General features: G+C 43.1%; 1 protein-coding gene across 3 annotated transcripts in view; it reads right to left on the bottom strand.

The window, feature by feature from the left end:
• EXTL3 (exostosin like glycosyltransferase 3) overlaps positions 1 to 23,414 on the bottom strand; it is a 191,169-nt gene that overhangs the window by 118,320 nt on the left and 49,435 nt on the right. For 2 of the 3 annotated variants that reach the window (XM_026656362.1, XM_024203531.1), the window contains exon 2: positions 1,073 to 1,229. The gene's annotated coding sequence lies outside the window, so the exon portion shown is untranslated. Of the gene's footprint in view, positions 1 to 1,072; positions 1,230 to 16,730; positions 16,948 to 23,414 lie in introns of all 3 variants that reach the window. The other variant, XM_024203530.1, reaches the window with a different exon arrangement.

Below are 23,414 nucleotides of genomic sequence, written 5' to 3'. Positions count from 1 at the left end.
GCCACTAGCCCTCACCTACAGCCCCCAACTAAAACCTCTCCAGCGCATCATCCAGGATCTACAATCTATCCTGAAGGACGATCCTTCACTCTCACAGACCTTGGGAGACAGGCCAATCCTTGCTTACAGACAGCCCCCAACCAACAACTACACACCACACAACCAAAACACTAACCCAGGAACCAATCTTTGCAATAAACCGCATTGCCAGCTCTGTCCACATATCTATTCAATCATAGGACCGAACCACATCAGCCACACCATCAGAGGCTCGTTCACCTGCACATCTACCAATGTGATATATTCCATGTGCCAGCAATGCCCCTCTGCCATGTACATTTGTCAAATCGGACGGTCTCGACGCAAAAGAATAAACTGACACAAATCAGACATCAAGAATTATAACATTCAAAAACCAGTAGGAGAACACTTCAATCTCCCTGGACACTCAATAACAGACTTAAAAGTGGCAATTCTTCAACAAAAAAACTTCAAAAACAGACTTCAACGAGAAACTGCAGAATTGGAATTAATTTGCAAACTGGACACCATCAAATTAGGCCTGAATAAAGACTGGGAGTGGATGGGTCACTACAAAAAGTAGTTTTCCCTCTGCTGATACTCACACCTTCTTGTCAACTGTTGGGAACAGACAACGTCCAACTTGATTGCATTGACCTCGTTAGCACTACAAAGGTAATTTTTCTTCTGTTGATATTCATCCCTTCTTGTCAACTGTTGAGAATAGGCCACTTCCACCTTAACTGAATTGGCCGCATTAGCACTGACCCCCCACTTGGTAAGGGAACTCCCATCTTTTCATGTGCTGTAATATGTATACTGCTTACTGTATTTTTCACTCCATACATCTGATGAAGTGGGCTGTAGCCCACGAAAGCTTATGCCCAAATAAATGTGTTAGTCTCTAAGGTGCCACAAGGACTCCTCGTTGTTTTTACTGTAATTTAAGAAGACTTGGTGTAGTTTCTCCTGGACCACATTTCAGCATGAAGACATACGGCAGTCGCATCCAAGGAGCAATGCATGCTTGAACTCACAGTAAACACCTTACCTGAAAATCAAGTTTCTGTAACCTGAATCCAGCTTCCAACCAGTCAGATAGCTGTGATCACCAATGAGAAAATTTAATCTGGGCGCTTTCAGACTCCTTCGCAACCACCTTCTTGCTCAGGTCTCACAGTGCTCCCGTGGACGACCAACAGGGTCAACTAAAACACAAAAACAAACAAAGACTTCTTTAATTGTGGTGAATTATTTGTAGTTGATGAACTTAGAACCAAAGCATTTCAAATCAAGCAACTCCAGCCCCATGCAATATATCTATGCGCTCCAAAGTCTACTGGTGCACAAAAGCCACTGTCTGTGTACTCAATTACTGTATGACAGCTTACTCCCTTTCCTTTATTTTGTGGAGCATAAATGCAACAAGGTAACAGCGTGCAACAAATGCACTCAACACAAAGACATTCAAGCTCACAAGCACTTCTGCTTCTTCTATGTTTCAAATAAAGTTTGGCAATGCCTGCACTCTCCAATCAACCAACATATCAACCACACAGATGAACGTCATTTACTTTAACTGCTACTACTTGAATGATCTCCTCCACTATGCTCGATTGTGATACGTAACCACCCACTGCACACAGGAACCACACCAAGCTTGTAAGATTTCAAATCTACTTTCTGATTTTATTCAGCTCAAACTCAGAGTAGTCCAAGAATGAGCTCTTGAAAAGTCAAAAACGGATGTGGCACTAATCAAGAGGAGGAAGCCAAAAACATTGACTTGTCTTTGTTATGTATCAGTTTGCAAAAATCCCATGATTCTTTAAAAGGAGGGTTCTGTGAACCCTCTCCCACTTCTCCCTTGACCATCTGCCCTCCATGAGCAAACATCCCACCACCAAGAGTCCCAGATCCTGTGAGCAATTCCAGGGTCTTAAGCAAGCAAGGAAATTCTCTGAGTTAAGAAAGTGATAATTTCAAACTTTCAATGGAATTATAATCAAAGTAAAGAGGAAATTATCTTGGACAGTGGTCTTTAAAATTAAAAAAGTAACTTGCGTTAAAAAGCCTTTGTTGCTATATTCTGCTTTCCATGTGGATTTGGCTTAGCCACGGGATTGAATTTTACTTAAAGACTGCAATCATTTACACAGCTGCTTAAGCGATGATTAAATGTAATTGGTGTGTGCCAGGGAGAAAGTATTGTTCCCTCCAACCACTAGAGAATACATTTGTATCTGAGCTCCGTGCTAGGTGCATCCAGCTCCGTAAAAACACTGTACCTTAATCAACCATAGCATAGCCCTTAACAAGGGCCTCAAAACAAATTCCAATGCCAGTTTTGGCTCTCTCTTAGGAGCGATCCCTTTTTTAAGAGGTTGCAGGTTCGAGACATCGGAGGTTAAAAGCCAATTACAAACAAGTTAAAATGGACAAAGTACTTCAAAAAAAAATCCTCATTTGTTCACAGAAACAAAGCAGCACAATTTTCTCCTCTCTGAAATCCTCTTGTGGTCTTAACATTTATTTTTAAAAATAAAACAGTCCTTTGATTTCAGAAATGCAGTCTAGAAATGGAGACATAAGATACTTTTTGATCTGATTTCAACATTATTCTGATAATTGCACCAAAGTAGCCCATTTCCTTCGATGCTACAAACTTTGATGCTGAGGACTATTAATTTATGTCTGGACCAGTCCTCCAGACCTTCTGCACGGCAGACCATTCTCTAGTCACTGGTCTCGGCTTGCTTCAGTGAAACCTAGACTCTTCAAACCCTTTTGATCAAAAACACTTTCTTTTTTCTTTTTTTTAAAGCACATTAAGCAATGACTAAGGCCAAAGGGGAGGAGATGTGATACGAGGATATAAATATTCGAAGGGTAAACAGCGAGCAGAGACAGGAATGTGGGGAATGACAGAAATAATTACATGAAATTTGGAAAGGGAGCACAAGTCTGATTTATCAGGAAGTGTGTCCAAAAAGTTAGAGCCATAGACTGTAGTAGAGTCTTCCAAAGGAAGAAGATGAAGCCATATATTTTTAGTGGTGGCCAAAACCATAGTAAATGTAACAGAACAATCCAACTGAGATTGGGGTTCCATCATGCTAGGAGCTGTACAAATACATAGTAAGAGTTAGTCCTGGCCCAGAATAGCTTAGAACCTAAGCAGACAAGTAAAAAGGTAAGAAAGTGAATAGAGGCACAGAGAGGTGCATGCCCAAGGACTAGAACCTAGGTCTCCTGGGTCCCAGTCCAGTAGACTCCTGACAGAAACACAATACCTCAATGGGCCCTAGATGTACAAGATGCTCTCTGTTTGGAAGAATCTACAATCTAGGTTAGATACAACATGAAACGAGACAGACAGCTTTGAGCAATCAAGGGGGAGAGAGAGAGAGATACAAGGGAAGGTGAGAATGCTCATTCTTTTCAGGAGGTGCACAGCATGTTATTGTCACTTAACATTTTTCCTTATTTCAGAATCGCGAGGAGTCACAGGGAGAGAATGGGTCAATAGAGCCTCTTCCATAGCTAGTGGTATGTCCACACTGCAATTAAAAGAGCACAATACCACGTGCAGACAGGAACATGCTTGTACCACTAAATCTTTTAAAACGGGCATAAGCCTTTTAGGAATTTGCACACCAAATATTAAACAAAACCTTTGCACACTGGATCTTAAACAGAACCCTTGAACTCCCTGGACTGCTGCCTAGAACTGAATTCTCCATTACATGCAGCAGCTTATTTCTAAGGGATCAGACAGGCGCAATACCACTCAGCTTTTAGAGCCTAACTTGCACCTTCTGTGTGAGCACATCATTTGCTTGTCGGAGAAGGGACAGAAATCTAGTGACCCCTGCACCTCTCCGTGAACGTCCCTGCAAAGAAGCCACCATCAGTACTCACTAGAAAATATCTCATGTTTTGAGGGAAATCTCAAAGAAAATCTCAACTGCCTCTTAATGTTGCAGCAGTTCAAGACTCTACAATGCAGTGTATTGTAGGACACAGTCTTGAGTAGCAGCATGGTCCAGTGGAGCAAGAATGGTGCTGTGAGCCTTGAGGTACTGAATTCTAATCCCACTTCTATCACTTTGGAAAGTCCCAACATGCATGACTTAGTTTCCATACAGCTCCTTCTTCCCTATTCCGCAGGATTGCTGCGAGGAGTAGCATGCAAAGCACTCTGAAGAGGCTGAGCATTATGCAGGTGCTACGTAGCCAAAGCCCTTCATTTTTAGTTTTTATTTTGTTTAAAATTCCCTGGGAATTTCCTGGTGTTTATTCCAAAAATTAAATAATAGGTGAAAATCAGTGCAAAATTGAATAGTCTTCTAGGTAAATAGCAACATTAAATTTGGAGAGCAGGAAGACAGGGAAAAAAGGCAACAAAAAGAGAAAAGTAACAAATATCAAATGGAAAAGCAGTTTAATGCTGTAGCTTATTTTATGAACTGTACATTAACAGTATGCACATGCATGCCTCTGTATGCATCTTCCACGACATTGCCTTATCCTAACAGATGGCCTCACATTTATACGTCAACTAATTTATTATTCACATAAACATAGCTACCCGATGTACTGTACTGGATTAACACAGTCAGTATTTTCATGTAGACTCGTGGACTAAGGCGAGAAGGGACCATCATGATCATCTAATCTGACCTCCTGCACATTGTAGGCCACAGAACTTCGCCCACCCACTCCTGTAACCCTAATCTCTGGCTGAGTCACTGAAGTCCTTAAATCATGAGAATTCACCACTTACACTAGTTTACACCTGCAAGTGACCCCTGCCCCATGCTGCAGAGTAAGGCAAAAAACACCCTGGGTCTCTGCCAATCTGACCCTGGGAAAATTCCTTCCTGACCCCAAATATGGCAGTCAGTTGGACCCCGAGCATTTTGGCCTGGACAGAATTCTCTGTAGTAACTCAGAGCCCTCCCCATCTAGGGTCCCATCACCGGCCGTTGGGGATATTTGCTACTAGCAGTCACAGATCGGCTACATGCCATTGTGGACAGTCTCATCATACCCTCCCCTCCATGAACTTATCAAGCTCAGTCTTGAAGCCAGTTAGGTTTTTTGCCCCCCACTGCTCCCCTTGGAAGGCTCTTCCAGAGTTTCACTCCTCTGATGGTTAGAAACCTTCATCTAGTTTCAAGCCTAAACTTGTTGATGGACAGTTTATATCCATTTGTTCTTGTGTCCGCATTGGCACTTAACTTAAATAACTCCTCTCCCTCCCTGGTATTTATCCTTTTGATGTATTTATAGAGAGCAATCATATCTCCCCTCAGCCTTCCTTTGGTTGGCTAAACAAGCCAAGCTCTTTGAGTGGTCCAAAATAACCACCTCTTAAAAAAAACCCAAACAGCAGCTTTTGTAAAACTTGGGAATTTTACAGGGGAAAAAAAAAAAGTAGTTAAACTGAAGACAAATGGCCTTGTGCACATCATAACAGATGCCCTCTTGTGCCTTGGATCCAACCTTTCCCATCCCCTTTCCCCTCCGTAACTTCTTTTCTGTTCCCATCATCTCTTTCCACTGTGCAGCAGGTCAGCAGTCATTCACCCCACACCCTCCTCATTAGCATAGACTGCCTTTCAAGGAGCTCTGGAAATGTCCCTTCCAGGACATTTAATAAGCATTGAAAAACACCTGCAATGCAGGGCAATAAAGTTATCACCGAGGAAAAGAAAAGACACAAAACTCCATGTGTTAACAATGCCTGTGAGCTGTGACTGTCATTGCCCTGGTCCACAAATCGTTTAACATCAGCACCTACAAAAACACTGAAGATTATGGTTCACTTTTATGGACAACCACTAGGTGGGGCACAGAGTTGTCTTATGTACCCAGGGACTTCCTCATGGGAACAGGAGGGGGAAATCAACACAAGATTCCAACTGTATTAACTAAATAACTAATCAAAAGTATAAAATAAAATTCATATATAAAATCAAAATCAATCAAATCAAATTAATCTAATCATCAGGTCGACTGAACCACATAAAATAAACCAAAAATTCTTTGTAAGATTTTTCTAATAATTTGAGATAGGCACAGTCTTGGTTTAGCCATCAGCCCCAAAATAACAGGGCACTATCAATCACAATGCTAGCCGATATATTTACATTCCAGCTTAATGCCTGATACAGGGAGCACCAAATCACTCCCTAGTTGAAGCTGATGTTGGGCCAACTCTGAGGCCAAACAAGGCTGCCTGTCCAAAATACAACTTTATAACATATAGGCAACAATCCCTTCTCCCCACCCCACCATAGGGCAACATAAAATATTCCAATTCAATTCAAATGATACAGCTGGTTACATTCAAAGCTCAAATACAAATTTTAGGCGAAAATAACATGATTTCTCAGGGAAAACATACAACTCCTAACCATAAAATATACGCTTGTGTGATATTTTTACAGTGTGGCTATTTAACCTATGGCTGTTTCAAGTGTTTGAGAGGTTATTTGACAGGTGTCATTCTCAGATAAACTCTGAGTTCTATACACACGTGCTCACTACCAGGAATCTACTGGAGTTAAAATAAACATGCTAGAATGGTAAGGTAAAAATATGTCCTTCTGCTAGTAGAAACTGGAAAAACAAACCCAAAAGATCAATGCTTATGTAGGATGGTTGTCACGACTCTTGCAGTTTCATTCAGCTTCATGAAACTGTGCAAGGGTGTGGCATGCACCTCTCACAAGCACCGCCTGGCCGGGTGTGCGTCTGCAACTCTCTCAGCTTGCAGTGACCGCTGTGAGCAGTTTCTCAGGCAGGTTTCAGTGTCTCAGCCCTCAGACTGAGTCACACACAGTTCATGTGAATCACGAACAAAGCAGACCCCTTCCGGGGTATCAGTCCAACAAGGCCCTTCTAGTGCCCTCAACAGTCCTGGTAGGGTCCGTGCCCCCAACAGTCCTGGTAGGGTCCTTGCCCCCAGGGCTCCCTCCTTGGAGACGACGTCTTTGCCCTCTCTGGGCCTTTTACTGACCCAAGCCCTCCAGCTGAGTCACTAACTGTTCAAGTCCCGTTCTGAGGGTGTATCAAGATCTAATAAAGTCCAGTATCGCTGACCCTTTTCGGGGGGTCTTCAATCCTCTCTCTGAGTGTAAGGCCACTCCCCTGTGGCAGTGGGGAGGGAGGGGGAACCGGGCCCACCCACTACACCCAGGAACCCTATGAATAGCCCCAGCACCTTCACCAACGTATCACCTTACCTCAGGGCATACAGCAAGTCCCAGCAGACAGCCAGGAGCTCCCTCTTGCTCCCCTAGTCCCTGCCAGCAACTGCTCTGTCCACACTCCTGTAGCTCCCTCAGCCAGCCAGGAACACCACCCTCACACCCACAGCTCCAGGCAGCAATTGCCTGACTCTGGCTCTGCAGTTCCTTTTATATGGCCCTCCTGGGCCTTTATTGGCTGCTTCCCCTGCTGCCACTCTAGGCAGCCTGGAGGACTGCGCTACTGCTCCTTTCTGGGACAGAGTGTGGTAGGACCCTGATGCCTCCAGCCGGGGGCCTCTGCACTTGGTACACTCTGTCACATGCTGGTATGTGATTGAAATGAGCTGTGAAAACTGACCAATCAACTATTTTAGTGCTGACAGACCTCCTGGCCGGCTATGGGTCAACTTGCTTGTGGATATAGAATCTTAGATGTGTGTTGCTGGACTCCTACTTGTCAGAGGCCAGTCAGGAAGGCAGAGGCGGCACAGGCCTCTCTGTCAGACATGGTGGCATTGCACAGCCAGAGGCCAGCAACCAGAAGCAAGTCATGGCTTCTTTTTTTCCTTCAAATTTTGAAGATGGCAGCCTTGCTGTTTCTTCTTGCCTCAGGAGTCCCTTGGCAAATCAGAATGAGATATTCCCCTTCTGCAGTCACTGGATGGAGTCTGATTACTCCAACTTTATGCAAATGAAGATCGTCCCTCTTCCAAAAATGTCTTGCTCAGAAAGTCCACAGTTCACAAGTAAATATGTAGCTGAACAGTCAGTCAGCAAGTCCATAGTTATTTTGAGAACTCTGTGGTCGTGGCTGTGAGAATGTCTACAGACTGACCCTTATCCAAAAGTCCTAAAAAATAATTTAAAAAATCCTATAAAACTAGCAAAAGGTTGCAACATTCATCACCACCGATCAGACATGCAGCCACGAACAGAGGAGCAGTTCCTTATCCTACAGACAGATGCTTAGAACCTTCCCCTTTGCATCTGGTACCCGGCAGCTCAACTTTGAATAGCATTATTGACACACAAAATGTGGGTGCAAGCTTGGACTAACTCTGTCAGAGCAAAAGTTCTTGTCCTCCTAGAATCACAATTTTGGGGGCCAATTTTTATATCTGAGCCTCTCACTACTTCACCACATACTCCTCTGACACTATCCCCACCAGATCACCACCCACACTGCAAATCAGAAAAAACACAAGGATGGCTTAAGAAAAGGAAAATCGCTTACAGCCTCCCCGAAGAAACAAGAGCAAAAGCAACATACTCTCCACCACAAAGAGAGATCTGAATTGTTGTCCCCCCTCCCTACGCCCATTTTCTGTTTCACAGGGAGACTCAAACAGAAATACTTCCAGAAAGGATGGTTTAGATGTCGAAGCTTCAATTGTTTCAGAGCTGGATTTGCACAGAACCCCATCCTAGCAGAGTAGATGCAGCTCTTCATGCCTCCACGAGAGAGAAATTCATGAGAGAAAACAGTGTCACAAAAAACGTTGATGTTCTTATTTCCACGTTCTCAATAATTTTTCTCTCTCTCTTTTTTTTTTTAATTTTGCACAATAGTGTTTTGTTTTTTAAATTTCTCAGAAACAGTTATTGACATTTTTCATTTTGGTTTTTGATAAATGAACACTTTTAACATTTATTATAAAGTTTCATAAAAGGCAAGAATGAATAATTTTTTGTGAATTCCTCCCCCCTTAAAAAAAAACACCAAGTCTGCTGAAAACCATGCAGTTTCCTCTGCATGCAGGGAGGGAAGGCAGGTGGGATTTCAGGTGATGATATCTTATTATCCACGCAAAGCAAACGGGGCATAAGAATATAAGAATGTCCAATATTTCCCCTCTCCTCACTGTAGAGCATGGCTACCGTTTCAGCTGACAACCATCCTGCCACCAGACAGGCGACCGACCGTATTTCCATGGCCCTGTGCAGATGCAACCCATGTGCCTATTCGGGAGATATCTCTAAGAGATCAGGGGGGGAGGGGAGAGAGTAGGAATGAGTTGTGTCTGAGTCATCGTTGCCTGGCAGATGCACAATTAGCACTCCACATCCACAAATTTCTGGATGTTGGGTGTGGTAGTTTTGAGTATGGGCAATAGATTCCCTTTAGCTAAACTCAGACTCCAGGAAGGCAAGTAGTCAGGGCAACTGCTTTAGAAAAGGCCATGTGCCCTGTGTGAGTTGGGAGAAGCTGAGCCACAGGTGCAGAAAGTAGGCTGTTTTCCCCCTACCCTCTGAAGCATTTTGCATTGTTAACCCTCCAACAGTTAATTACAGAAAGCAAAAACTATTTTTTTATTTAATTGCATACTTGGAATGTTGTTTGATTTTAGCCCGTTTTAATTAAATCGTCTCAACTAGTACGATTCACCAACTTTTCTCTTATTTAAAGGCGATAATGGGGAAAGAATGACTTATATTTTGCTATTCTCAGTTTGTATTTTTCTTGTAACAGGTTTTTTTTAAACCTATATACTTAAATCAAGTGGTTGGTTAATTGGTTAGCTGACTCGCTAACTGACTGATTTCAGCAGAGGAGGAGGAAGAGTCCGCATGGATTCCAACTGAAGAGTACTACAAGCAAGTGGAGGGAAGATGTTGTTCCAGTCCTTTTGACTCTGCAGACTGTAGAGATTTTGGAAATCAAATACTGTAACTGAGACTCAGATAAACTCAACCTAAGCTTTTGGGAACTGAGTTTCTTCTCACTGTATTTCTGTGAGAACTGACCTGTTTAGATTTAATCTGTTTTCTTTTATTTATGTTTATGTAGAACGATGAAGATAATGTGTCTGGATTATAAAGTAGCCATGTTATGTTGCAGAAATTAAGTTATTATATTGCTTTATCATAAGATTTTATCAAGTTGGTACTTAACTTAATTCTTAATTTCTTTTGTTCTTTTTTGGACTTGATTGTGGGGAGATTGATTCTGCACAACCGTTGCTGAAAATCCTTAGTGACTGAATTCAGGGTTTCCAGGTGCTTTTCTGTGGGAGTTGGGGTTTTTAGGCACTGGAAAAGGGCAGTGAAGTAAAATCTAGCCCACCCAAAGATTACATATGTATAGTTGTAAAGAATTCAGGGATCCTTTGGAATAAAAAGCATTTTATGAAGCAGCATGAGTTAATTCCACTTGCATGTTAAGTGCCTGAACTCAGAAGCCAGCCAGCTAGAAAAGGAAGTCCAGTTACAAAGAGTTGGAGCTCAATGGATTTTTTTTTTTTTTTTCCCCATTTAAAAAAATTTGAAACTAAGGAAACTTTGGAAAAGAAACTGAGAGAACATTAAGGAATAACTGTTCTCTTTCCAAGTTTCTGGGGTGCATCAATTCTGTTAAGCTGCAGAGACCACTTAAAGAGTGTGAACTGAATAAATCGTACTGGATCGGAGAGAACTGGACAAGGCAGTGAAGAGAAGAAACGATGTGTCCAGGTTATTTTAAAAAAAAAAAAAAAAGTGTCAAGTAGTAAAAGGTCTGCTGAGGGGAAAGCTGGCCAGTGAGAGAGGCCCAATAGAAATTGGAGTTAGGTGTGACCGAGATCAGCAAAGGCAGGAGTAAATAAGTATACAGCATTCAAAAAGTCTAATCAAAAGGGGACTTCAAATAGGGAGAGGCCTTTAGGATAGCAGAGCAGCTCAGTGTTTGCAGAATACAAATGAGGAGACGTCACCAGACAAAAATCAACAACTGCTGCAAAGAATGACTATTTGAACGTCCAAGACAGGCTGCTCGAGAGTATGCACAGCACTCCTCTTTATGAAGGATGCCCACATGGGCTACAGGTGAATGATGTACAAGTTGATTTCTGATCAGCTAGGCAAAGGTGGGGTAAGGGGGAATGCTTGGACAGCAGCTGAAAAGAGAAAAAGGCAGCCAAATGGAGCCATCCCAAAGGGAAAGACCCACAGCAAGACCGCAGATGGGACTGAGGTGGGAAAACATGTTCAGTGTCAAGATCCGTTACAAAAAGAGACCAGGACAAACTGAAAGGAGTTCTTCTTTGCTGCACCGTTCTGGTCAAGGAGCTGGAAAGACCAACTGATGAAGAAAGAGCTAGAAATGTAGAGTTAGGCTACCAAATAGCTAAAAGAGGAACAATATGACAACAGCTTACAAATATCTGAAGGGAGAGGAATTATTTAGTGTGGTACGCAGAAGCACAGCTTGGAGCGATGGAATTAAAGTTTAAGAGAGAAAACATAGGCTGGACTTCCCTATAGCGAGTTCCATTAGGATGTGGAAGAGTCTCCTAGGGGAAGTGGCAAGTGCCCCATTGTTAAGCACAGTTAAAAAGTAGACTGGATAATAAACCCATTAGAGAATGTACTGTAGAAAACAATTCTGCAGTGTGCACACAGGGTAGAAAAAGTGACCTAAGAAGTCATTCCCATTTCTAATTTCTACAATGCAGTCATTTTTCCATAGCATTGCAGACAATTAATGTTTAAGTTTTGATCCCAAAAAAAGTGCACATGTATTTCTTACATTTCTCTTCCCTTGCTTTGCTATCAAGAACTTTTGTGCAGAAATAGGCTCTTTGAGGATCTATCTGCTTGTTAGCGTGGATTATTTATTCCCCCACCTGTGGTTGCTGGTGCTGTCGGAACAAGTTGCCACAGCAGACAATTGCGACATCGCAAAGGGAGGATAAGGTTATCAGATGGGAAAGGAACCCAGTACAGGGGAAGAACACACAGACGCAGAATTGTTTCCAGATGCCAAGCAATGGTTTTCAGAATTTTACACAGGAGAGTCAGGAGCTCGTAAAAATAAAAAAAGTGAACTGGAAAATTTTACCTGCTAAGTCCTGAGTTCAGGAAAGGGCACTATGCACACCACTCCCATTGAGAGGGCCATGCAGGCAGCCACGGAAATCGAGACAGGTGGACAGAGCACCCACAAAACCTAGACTTCAATCAAAAGAAAGGACTTGGGGCTTCCCTGCACTGCTTCAGGCAATCACGATGGGAAATGCAGCACCATACGCTCAGATCTCTGCAGGTATATAAATGAGGAAATGATTTTCAAGATATTTGGCTCTATTTTTTGTGATGTTTTAACCTTACTTGTTTGTTATTCACTTGGGATAAATCAGTATTTATTTAAATTGAAGATGTTCTATTCCCTCTTAAAACACCACAAAACAGAGGGAGGGATGGAGGGAGGAGAGTACTAGTTTTGTGCGCCAGCTACATACTTGCCTTGATTCATGAATACTAGACTCCTGCAAGGGTAAGCAAGGAATGAAACCATTTTCCCAGCATGTACTGCTCACATGCAGTGATTTATTACGTTAAAGTAATCACTGACACACAGTTCAGATTTATCTTCTGGGGAAGGACCTTTTTAAATTTCACATGGGAGCCTTTGCGGTGGCTACTCTCACAATAAATTCACTCAAATAAACAGATGCAAATCTTCTAAAGTGCAATCAGAGTAGGGCAGAGAAAATTGGGCAACAAATCTAATCCTCCAAATCCCTCAACAACTATCGACCTCAGTTGGAAATAAGGATGTTTAGTACTTGGAAGGTCTGAACCCTTGAGCTGGAAGTCATGGAAGAGAGAATACAATACGTCACATAATGAGAGGCCCAATCTAGGAACTAAGAAAAAATGGACAATGACCTATTCTGTAACTGCTGTTCTTCAAGCCGTGTTGCACATGTTCATTGCACTTCAGGTGTGTGCATGCTCAACATAGCTATCAGAAATTTTTTCCAGCTGCAGTACCTATTAAATGCAGTACCTCAAAGTCGCAATACTCCAACCAAAAAAAACTTCAAAACCAGACTCCGAGAAACTGCAGAATTGGAATTAATTTGCAAACCGGACACCATTAAATTAGGCTTGAATAAAGACTGGGAGCGGATGGGTCATTACACAAAATAAAAACTATTTCTCCATGCTAATTTTTCCCCCCTACTGTTACTCACACCTTCTTGTCAACTGTTGGAAATGGGCCATCCTGATTATCACGACAAAACTTTTTTTTCTCCTGCTGATAATAGCCCACCTTAATTGATTACTCTCGTTACAGTTGGTATGGCAACACCCATTTTCTCATGTCCTCTGTGTATATATATATTCCTACTGTATTTTCCACTGCATGCATTCGATGAAGTGGGTTTTAGCCCACAAAAGCTTATGCTCAAATAAATTTGTTAGTCTCTAAGGTGCCACAAGTACTAATCGTTCTTTTAGTACCTGTTAGGGTGGCACATGCGCCCTCTGCTGCCTCATGCCACTGCATGAAAGTATAAAGGGCGGAGCCATCCCCAGTCCCTCTCAGTTCCTTTTTACTAGATAGACTCCAATACAGATGGGAAGGAGGGTGGGTCACGGCATGGACACGTGCAACTCATCTTGAAGAACAGTTAGTTGCTGTTTCTTCAATTGATTGCACATGTGCATTCCACTTCAGGGGACTCCCAGGCATTTCAATCTGGAGGCGGGACTGGAGTCTACCTGAGTAAGGATTGGAGAACCATACGCCCAAATCTGGCATCATCTCTAGATTGTTGAGAGATGGCATAAGGTGAAGCGAAGATTTGTACTGAAGACGAAGCTGCTGCTTGGCAAATGTTCAGAATAGGCACCTGGGCCAGAAAGGCTGCAGAGACAGAAAGATCTGGTTCCATGTACTAGCGCTCTACTCAGTGGAGTTACATTAGCCAAATCATAGCAACAAATGAATACAAGAGAAGATCCCCAAGGAAATCCTGTGAGAAGAGACTGGAAGGCCTTCCACTTTGTCCGTAACTGCCACGAACAGGTGTGATGACAATCTGAATGGTTCTTTTGATGTCAAACGTGTGGAGTCTCCCCTCGTCACTATGATTATGAGGCTCAGGGAAGAAAGTTGGTAAATATATAGCCTGATTAATATGAAAGTGAGACACCACCTTGGTGAGGAACCTCAGATGAGGATGTAGATAAACCTCGTTCTTGTAGAAGGCCATATGCACAGGTTCAGAAACCAGAGCTTTTACTTCACCCACTCTCCTGGCTGAGGTGATTGAGACCAAAAATTCTCTTCATGGAGAGATGGAGTAGTGAACAGGCAGTCAACAGTTTAACAGGGGGGGGGGGGGGGGGGGGAGACATTAGCTTTGCTTAGATTAGGTTTAAGTCCCAAGGGAGGACAGGATCCTCCACTTGGGGAATATAACTGGTCCAACCCCTTCAGAACCCTGATCATCATTGGTTTGGAGAAAAGACAGCAGTTATCCACTGCAGGTGGAACGCCGAGATAGCTGCCAGGTGGACTTTTATGGAACTAATGGCAAGATCCTGTTGCTTCAGGTACAACAGACAGCTCCAATCCACCACATGTTGGATTCAGACTGGGGAAACGCCTTTCGGCTGTGACCAGACGGAAAATAATCTCTTCCACTTTGCCAGGTAAGTATACCTAGAAGGTATTAAAAAGCATATCTTGGACTCCCTTTGAACAAATTTCCTCTTGAGGAGTTAACTATGGAGCATCTAGGCTGTCAGATGAAGAGCATGGAGGAGGTGATTATGGTCCTGGGAGATCAGGTCTGGGTCCAGTGATAGTGTCAGTGGAGCTCTGTGTGAGACACTCTGGGCAGGAGTGGAGTCAGAAGAAATGCGTACAGGAGTTTGTCCTCCAAGATAGGAGGAAAGCACCTGTCAGAGACCCAGGGCTGTGAACTACCTGAGAACAAAAGTGATGACACTTCCTGTTGATTTTGGTAGCGAACATGTCTATGAGGGGAGTCTCCCACCACTGGAAAATGAATCTGGCCACATCTGGGCAGGGAGACCACTCGTGGTGACTGCTGAATGATCTGCTTTATGTGGTCTGCCAGAGCGCTCTAAACACCCATGAGGTGAGAGGCTTTGAGGTGGATTGAGTTTTGATGCAGAAGTCCCACAGCCTCATTGCCTCCTGGCATAACAAACTCAACCGGGCTGCTCCCTGCCTGTTGATGTAACACATGGCCATTGTATTATCTGCCAGAACTAACAGCTCTCTAAAGCCCGGCAAGTCTGCAGATAGCCGCTTTATATCTACAGATGCAGGTATCCGTGGACCATGTTTGCAGATTGGATGTGGATACAAAATTTGTATCCGCGCAGGGCTCTACAGATGTCTCCCTTTGACATGGGGAAGGAAGACCTGATAAGCTAGGTAGGTGGCCCGCAACTCTCTTACATTTATATATAGAGTCAAATCTTGGGCAGACCATAACCCATTTGTCCACAGGGATCCTATGTGAGCCCCACAACCGGGGGGGGCGCGGGGGGGGGAAAGAAAAGAGAAGTGTCTGTCACTAAAATCAAAGCTGGCTGAGGTGGAGCAAACGACACACACACACACACACACACACACACACACACACACTCACTCACTCAAGGTCTGTCCACTAGTCTAGGGAGGCCAAGAGTTATCTGGGCACCTCAGCCACCAGGTCCAGAGGGTGACAAATCGGGGAGAACCCAGAACCTAGCCAGCCTTGAAGCTTCCTGAGAAAGCGCCTGGCACGATGAACCACATAGGTGCATGAGACCATTTGCCCCAGAAGCCTGAAGCAATTTTATGCTGTGGTGACAGGATGGCCCTGCAGGTCTAAAGCAAAGGCCCACAATGCCTGGAATCTTAACTGCGGGAAGACGGCATTAGCTTCTGCAGAGTCCAAGACTGCACTGATTAACTCTCTTTTGCACAGGTGAGAGGATTGACTTCTCCATGCTGATGAACAATCCAAGTGCTCTGTTACCCAATCCACCTTCAGTCACACTGCACAATACCTGAGCTTTGGACCAGTCTCTGCTCAACCAGTCATGAAGGCGGGAAATGAGGAATTCAACTGTTTCCCTGAGCTATGCTTCCACCACTGCTATGCACTTTGTGAACACGTGGTACCATAGATAGGCCAATCTGGGAGCGTGATTTCTTGACCAAAAATCTGAGAAATGTTCTGTGGCTCCAAGGTATTGCCACATGGAAATACATGGCAGCAGTACCATCAGATACTCTCACTGTGGTCCTGCTTCCAGCAGAACCATTCTGAACTGAAACATTCTAAGACTTCCTATAATATTTTGCCATTCGATAGCATCTTCCTCCAATCAAGGATCTCAACGTGCTTTAAAACATTAATCAAGCTCCACAAAGGTAAGTAATATCTATATTTTACAGATGGGAAAACTGAAGCACAGATTTGTTCAAGTCAAGCAGGAAGGTTCTGGCAGAGTCTGGAATAGAATCCAGATGTCATGACTGTTCTTCTCAATAACTCTATCTAAAAAGTTTATGCTTAGTGTTAACTCCTTGGAGACGATGAATGTACAAGCCTTACTAAGGCATTCATTTAACTATTCATGTTTGTCAAGAGCCACACAAGTACTCAGTATTAACAATGTCACTAATAGTCGGGAAAACAGTTATAAGAGTTAACTCACCAGGTGCATGGTTCATGAACATGTGAGAGCTGGTTTCCTTTGGAAGGAGGGCAATTGTTTTGGTATTCCACAGAACTTTACCAAATATCTCAAAAAATGCAGAAGGAAATTACCATAGCTCTCCCTGAATTTCGACCAGCAGGCTGCCAGAACAAACACTGCTATAAAAACCATGGATCAAAAGGTAGCCATCCAGCTACACCATCCTACAGGACATCTGTAACACAAAAAAGACACAGAACAGGATTGGATGGGTAAGAGGGGCAAATGTGAGAAGCAGATGGTTTGTAAATGAAAAAAGAATGTGCTAGGCTCTACCTGAAATGTTGGAAGCATTTTATATGCTTGGGGGGTGGGGGGAGAGGGAGAGAATATCTAAATCAAAGCAAATCAGAAGGCATCAACAACCCCTTGATGACAGAAGCCCAGTTTTTGTCAGCATGCCTCATGACAGCTGGAGGAATAGGGACAAAGCAAATAAGAGAATGCCTAGAATACATTTTGCCTTTAAATAGCATCTTTCATCCGAGAATGTAAGAGCATTGTGCAAACATTACAACCCCCTTTGGCAGATGGAGAAGTATAATTTATCCCCATTTTGCAGATAGGGAAATGAGGATCCAGTTCTGTTTTATTAATCTAAGATTTTTTTTCCTATTTATGAAGTGTGCTCATAAGGACATACACAATTAAAGAGACAAGTTGACTCGATTCTGTTAAGGTGTTAACACCCTCACTGCAAACCCTACACAAGATCTCCATTTCTCTCTCTTCAGTGATCCAAGAGAAACCTTGACTTATGTGCAGAAACTTAGGCTGTGCCAGACCAAAAGCGATGGTGAATATTAGTAACACAGGTAAGGATTTTTACAAGTTATCTGTATGTTAGCATTGTGCCTGTAGGAGTTTTAAAATGAAAAGTTAGCAGTTCACCATCTGGGCTGTACCTTACTTACCTATAATGATGATTCAGCTGTAGTAGAAAGAGAGCCTGAGAAATAAGGCCTTGCATCAGAAGCCCGGTGTGAGACCTAAGGCCTGAGCTAAAGTAGCGGTCAAAGCTTTGCTGATATAACGCAAAGCCAGCTTGTGAACAAGAGACAGGCCTGCTCACAGAATCTAGCAAGAACGGAGCTGATATCACAGAAACACACATTCCTAAGGCCTTGTCTACACTTACCTGGGGATCAACGAGCAGTGATTGATGCATCGGGGGTCAATTTAGCGGGTCTAGTGAAGACCTGCTAAATCGACCGCAGATCGCTCTCCTGTCGACTCCTGTACTCCACCACACCGAGAAGAGAAGGGGGAGTCGATGGGAGAACATCTTGCATCGACATCGCGTAGTGTGTACCCCACAGTAAGTAGATCTAAGCTACGTCGATCTGAGTTATGTTATTAACGTAACTCAAATTGTGCAGCTTAGATTGACTTTCCCCTGTAGTGTAGACAAGGCCTAAGAAGTGCTAGGCACAGAACACTCACGCAAACATATTCCAGAAGGGTGGTACCAAAACAACCCATACCAAGTATGGTTCAAACACACATCCCAAAGGTAACGAGAACACACTGATTTCTCCTAAAGATAAGGTCAGGGTAACAGTGTGATGGATAGAGATGTTTTAATCGAACCAACACGTATGAGGTAATGGGCGATAGTTACTGCCTCCTGATGTGGTTTGTTAACTATGTCAGAGGGCAATACATAACTTGTTTGTATCAGGGTATAAAATTAAGTCTCAGAAGGCATGTTTTTGGCTGGCCTAGGGGATAATGGAAAGTCCTACCATTATCAGAGCTAGTCCATTGCAATGGGCATACATGTGTTAGTGTACTTGTAACCACCGAGCCAGGGCATTAGGACCGTGCTTCGTTGACAATAAACCTGACCAAGTGCCTTCGCTACGAACCAAGTCTGTGGTTATTGGGTAGTTTGATCAGTGCTTGCTGTATGGACTATCTGGCCAGCGTCAGTACAGCACGCAGAGGGAACATACATGCAGCCAACATCTAACATCATCAGCCATTCAAGACTGACCAAGAAGGCATCATGATATGGCACGAATGAATGGCACTTCTTCCATTTGAGATGCCAGATTCATTCTTCTTGGAGTTGGTAGTGTACTTTCAATGAACATTCAGGACTCAGCCTGAAACAACCTTCATTCCTATAAAGGTTTTGCCATTGCTCTTTCCCCCACCCCCGCTCTCTCTCACTCACTCCCACTGTAATCTCCAAAGGGGCAGTGGGTGGCAACGTGAGCTACCCTGCTTCCACAGCCACTTTACTCAAAAATGATGCCCCAAAACACACACTATGCTGGGGATGTCACATCCTCCAGGAAATGCCAACAGAGCTATTTTATGGTAGGATTCGGGTCAGAGCTTATTTACCCATGACGATATAACACAAGCGTCACTAACCTGAGCAATTATCTAGTTAAAATAGAGAGAGAAGGAGGATAATTTCATGGTTAAGGCATGAGACTGGGATCCACAAAATTTGGGTTCAATTCCCAGCTCTGCCATGGACTTCCTGTGGGAATCTGGCAAGTTACTGACTCCCTCTAATCGCTCTGGGGCAGGGGCTGTCTCTCACTACTTGTATGTACATCACCTAGTGCGGGGGGACCCCTAATCTCAGCTCTAGGTGCTGTTAGAACACAAATATAAATACAATAGCTGGGACTTATCCCTTCCCACAAAGAGGAGGAAATTTTCCCTCTGATCTTTTCCAATTACAAATTTGTAAAAGCACCTTTTTAGACCAAAATCTTCTTTGTAGGTGGACAGTGCCTGTAAGACCAAAACCAGAGGAGCTCTGGACTAATAGCACATAGTGATCTGCTTGCCTTAACACCACCTCCTGTTCTACCCAAAAAGTGTACGTTGTACAGTTTCCTACATCTTCCCCATGCAAGAGTCTGATTAGAGCCTTCAGCTTCTCCAGCCCTGCTCTCTGGCCACCTGTGTGAGATTTGAGCTCTCTGGAGCTCAGGGGAAAGCCTGTGAATCTGATAACCAGGTTTTCATCCAACCTCCTTCTAATTAGCCATTACACAAAAGTAAACAATTACTTCAAGGTAGCTTTAAGCCCCGCTGAACACCTGCTGCCATCATTCCGAACAAGCATCTCATATACCCACATCGCCTCAATGTGTCACAGGTGAAGTAATATGATCAGTATGGATTAGAACAAAATGCCATTTTGAAAAAGAGAAGGACACCTTGAATACTGGAAGTGAAATATTTTAAAACAAGACAGAACAAAAAAGTATAAATCAGCACGCAGCAGCTTTTCCTTATCACACAAACGACTACTTTTAGGTTTACCCCCAAAAGGAAGCTCCACCTTTTGTCTTTTGCTGCATTCTCATAGGAGGTTTCATATTTGGGAGTCATAGGATCAATGTATGCTTGCATCTACTCAGAGTGATTAAGAACATCTACAAGTATGAGAAAGAATACCACGTACACACGTGCACATACAGAGTAAAAAGCCAAAACACACAATGGTGCCAACCCTTATCATTTTACCATGAGTCTTGTGATATTTGATTTTTTTTCATAAATTCCTGGTTCCTGGAGGCAGCCGTTTACATGAGAATCTCCGCTTTCATTTAACAAATGATTTTCTAGACCTCCTAATGGTAAAGAAAAGCCTGAAAACATGAACTGAGTGCACTCTGAAGGCTCAACAACCAGAAGGCAGAGAAGACATCCACAAAATTTATTATTTTTTTAAATCTCAAGATTTTTTTAAGCCAATCTCATGATTGTGGGGGTGCGGACTCATTTTTGAATACTTGGGAGTTGACCATGCTGAATGTAGTAATGGCTGGGACAAGCCAGCACATGTGTGAGCAAGAAGTCGAAGAAGTTTGCAAATCTGAACTAACAACACATAGGAGGCAGATTTCCTGCCCTCGTTCAAAACTGTCTTCTCTTACACCAGACCCTCCAAATACTGGATCTTGGTAACTTTTCGCAGGAGGGCTTGACAGGACTCCCACCAGCCCTGCTTTTGGCTCAGGTCAGAAGAATCCCTGTGGAAATGAACCAAAAGGCTTCAGCTCTCTTCTCTCCACTGCCAGGTGCTGAGGACGCACCCTCTGGCAGACCTCCCAGTTCCTGCAGGCCTAGGACTTGACAGAAATGAACTCTGGCCGTTTACATGCTAAGGAAGTAAACAATGCCATGAAGTGAGCCACACTTTTATATTTAGATGTTACCTTAGACCTTGTCAATATACGGATTTTGTACCGTCTCGCTATGCCAGGGGTGTCATTATTTTTTTTTAAACACTGAAATAATTATAGTGGTACAATAATTGTGGACACAACTGTATTAATTAAAAAGGTGCCTTATAGTATAGCTTATTCTCTTTCCAGTATGGGACTAAGCTATACTGGTATAAGCAACTTTATGGCAGAAGAACTGCATCACAATAGGGGGGGTTGTACTGCTTTAACTGTACCACTACTGTTCAAGTGGTTCAGCTTTTGTGTGTAGACAAAAGCTGAGACTATGTTCAAGATGGGGTGGGAGAGGCCTTGCAAAGAAGGGGATGTTTAGGGGTTTAGAAATCAAAGCGTGATTGGGTCACTACCCTTTAATGCTTTGGGAGAAATTCTTCACACGCTATAATTTATGCTGCTCTTTGCTTGTTCACGTATCACCCCCTTCCGGCAACTGCTGTAGAGTCTTTCATGCATCAATGAAGTAGTCACAAAAATCAACTGTTTTGAATAATAAAAGTTAGAGAGAATAAAAATCCATTAGGACAGCTAAAACCAGCTTTACAAGAGGAGCTCAGCCATCAACTCAGGTTTCCCACATACAAAATCACTACCCTTACCCACAATCAACAATCCTGAAGAGTACACATGGCACACAAGCATTTGCACTCATTTCACTGCTACAGGCATTTGGGGTGTCATAATGCCTCCATCATCCCAAGATGGGGGAAACCCATTCAGAATCTTAACTTGGGTCTTGGCAGATAGGTAGAAGACGACATTATTTTGTTATGTTGATATTTCTCCTTACATTCATACTGAATATATTTTGTTCATGATCTGGGATCCCAAGTGGAATTTTTAGAAAGCTTTTCCATTCAGCCCTCGCTTCCTTTTAAGCAGTTTTTGGAGACTGTAAATTCTATGTTCAAGGCAGATGTACAATCCTTCTAATTTAGGCCTATTAAGCAAAGCCCAGCTGTTCAATCGCTGGCAGCCAACTTTTGTCCCATTTTCTTTTTCAAATCGTGACTTGAAAAGTGTAACTTAAATGCATTTTTAATTTTTTTAAAAGTTAATAAATACAGAATTCTTGAGATGAATATTGAAGCACAGATGTCAGAGACAGAAGATACAATACACCAAATAGTCCTCTACTGGGGACCAGTATGGAATTGTTCCCTCTCTTCCCACCTCCCCCAATCCCAGCTACCCATCTAGCTTTGAATTCCCAAGGCAAAAAAGAATTAATTAACCTAGAGTGAAGTTTGAAAGAATCTACCACTTACTTCAGTTAAACATCAGAAAGCCTTGGAAGTCCAGGTGAACAGGTCAAATACTTTACCACAAACCCCTAAAAGATCTGAAAACTCTGCAAGTGCATGGTTACGGTCACTCAAACAGCCTTAACTTTTCCCCCCCATAGCGCCGCCGTGGGGATAAGCAGAAACTCAGACTAGCTTATATAAATCAAAACAAGCTTAATTGTCAAATCGATGCTTTACACTGGAGCGTGACGAGATGCAAATTGGATTCTGGGAGATCCAACTTTTCCGCTTCAAATCTAGCCTTCTGAAAGCATATTGGAGGAGGGGAGGAAGATGGATGAAGTGGATCCTTTACATTCTTCAGTTGATTTGTTTCACCACAGAGATGCATTTTACCCACCCAAGTTAAACTCACTTCAGATGCCACATATCATAGGAATTGCCTTACCAGATCAGACCTTTCATCTCTCAGTACAGTATCTCTTCTCCAGCGGTGGCCAAAACCAGATGTTCCACAGGAAGACAAAGACTTTCCTGTACCTAACTATGGAATGCAGTATGTGAGGGTGAATTAATTCCAGATCTCTGTATGACTAGTTTTATCATGAAACGTGAGATTTCAGGACCCTTTATCTTTCCTTTCATAGATACAAATATTAATGTCCATAACCTTATCCAGTCCTTTTTCAGCTCTAGCCATCATTGGACATGCCGCTAGACAGCTGCATTTTCCACCAGGACGGTCTCTGTACAAAGCAGGTCAAGAACCTAGCCTGACATCACACAGCTGCATGGACAGAATTTGAACCCTCAAAATTCCTGGCTTTAGCCACTAGGCGGCACACTGACCCCTTGTTACATTTTCACCAATGGATAAATACTTAATAGCAAGATTTTGCTGTAATAAAATTCTAAAGAGCCATCATCATATAGCGAAATCCACCATAAGCAACACAGGACTTTTTGAGAGTCTGGTTACCTGGTCAGGTTTGATGTATCTGAACAAATATCCTAAGACCATGCCTACACTGGGGATTTGCCCCAGCTACAGCCATCGGTGCAGCTGCACCAGGGTAACCCACAATAAACCAGCAAAGAGTCCTGTGGCACCTTATAGACTAACGGACGTATAGGAGCATGAGCTTTCGTGGGTGAATACCCACTTCTTCGGATGCATG

This window comes from Terrapene carolina, unplaced genomic scaffold, assembly GCF_002925995.2.
Source record: "Terrapene carolina triunguis isolate 2854851 unplaced genomic scaffold, T_m_triunguis-2.0 Scaffold228, whole genome shotgun sequence".
Classification (NCBI taxonomy): domain Eukaryota; kingdom Metazoa; phylum Chordata; order Testudines; family Emydidae; genus Terrapene; species Terrapene triunguis.
The sequence above is the reverse complement of the archived record's forward strand: the minus strand, read 5'-3'. Positions and strand labels throughout refer to the sequence as shown.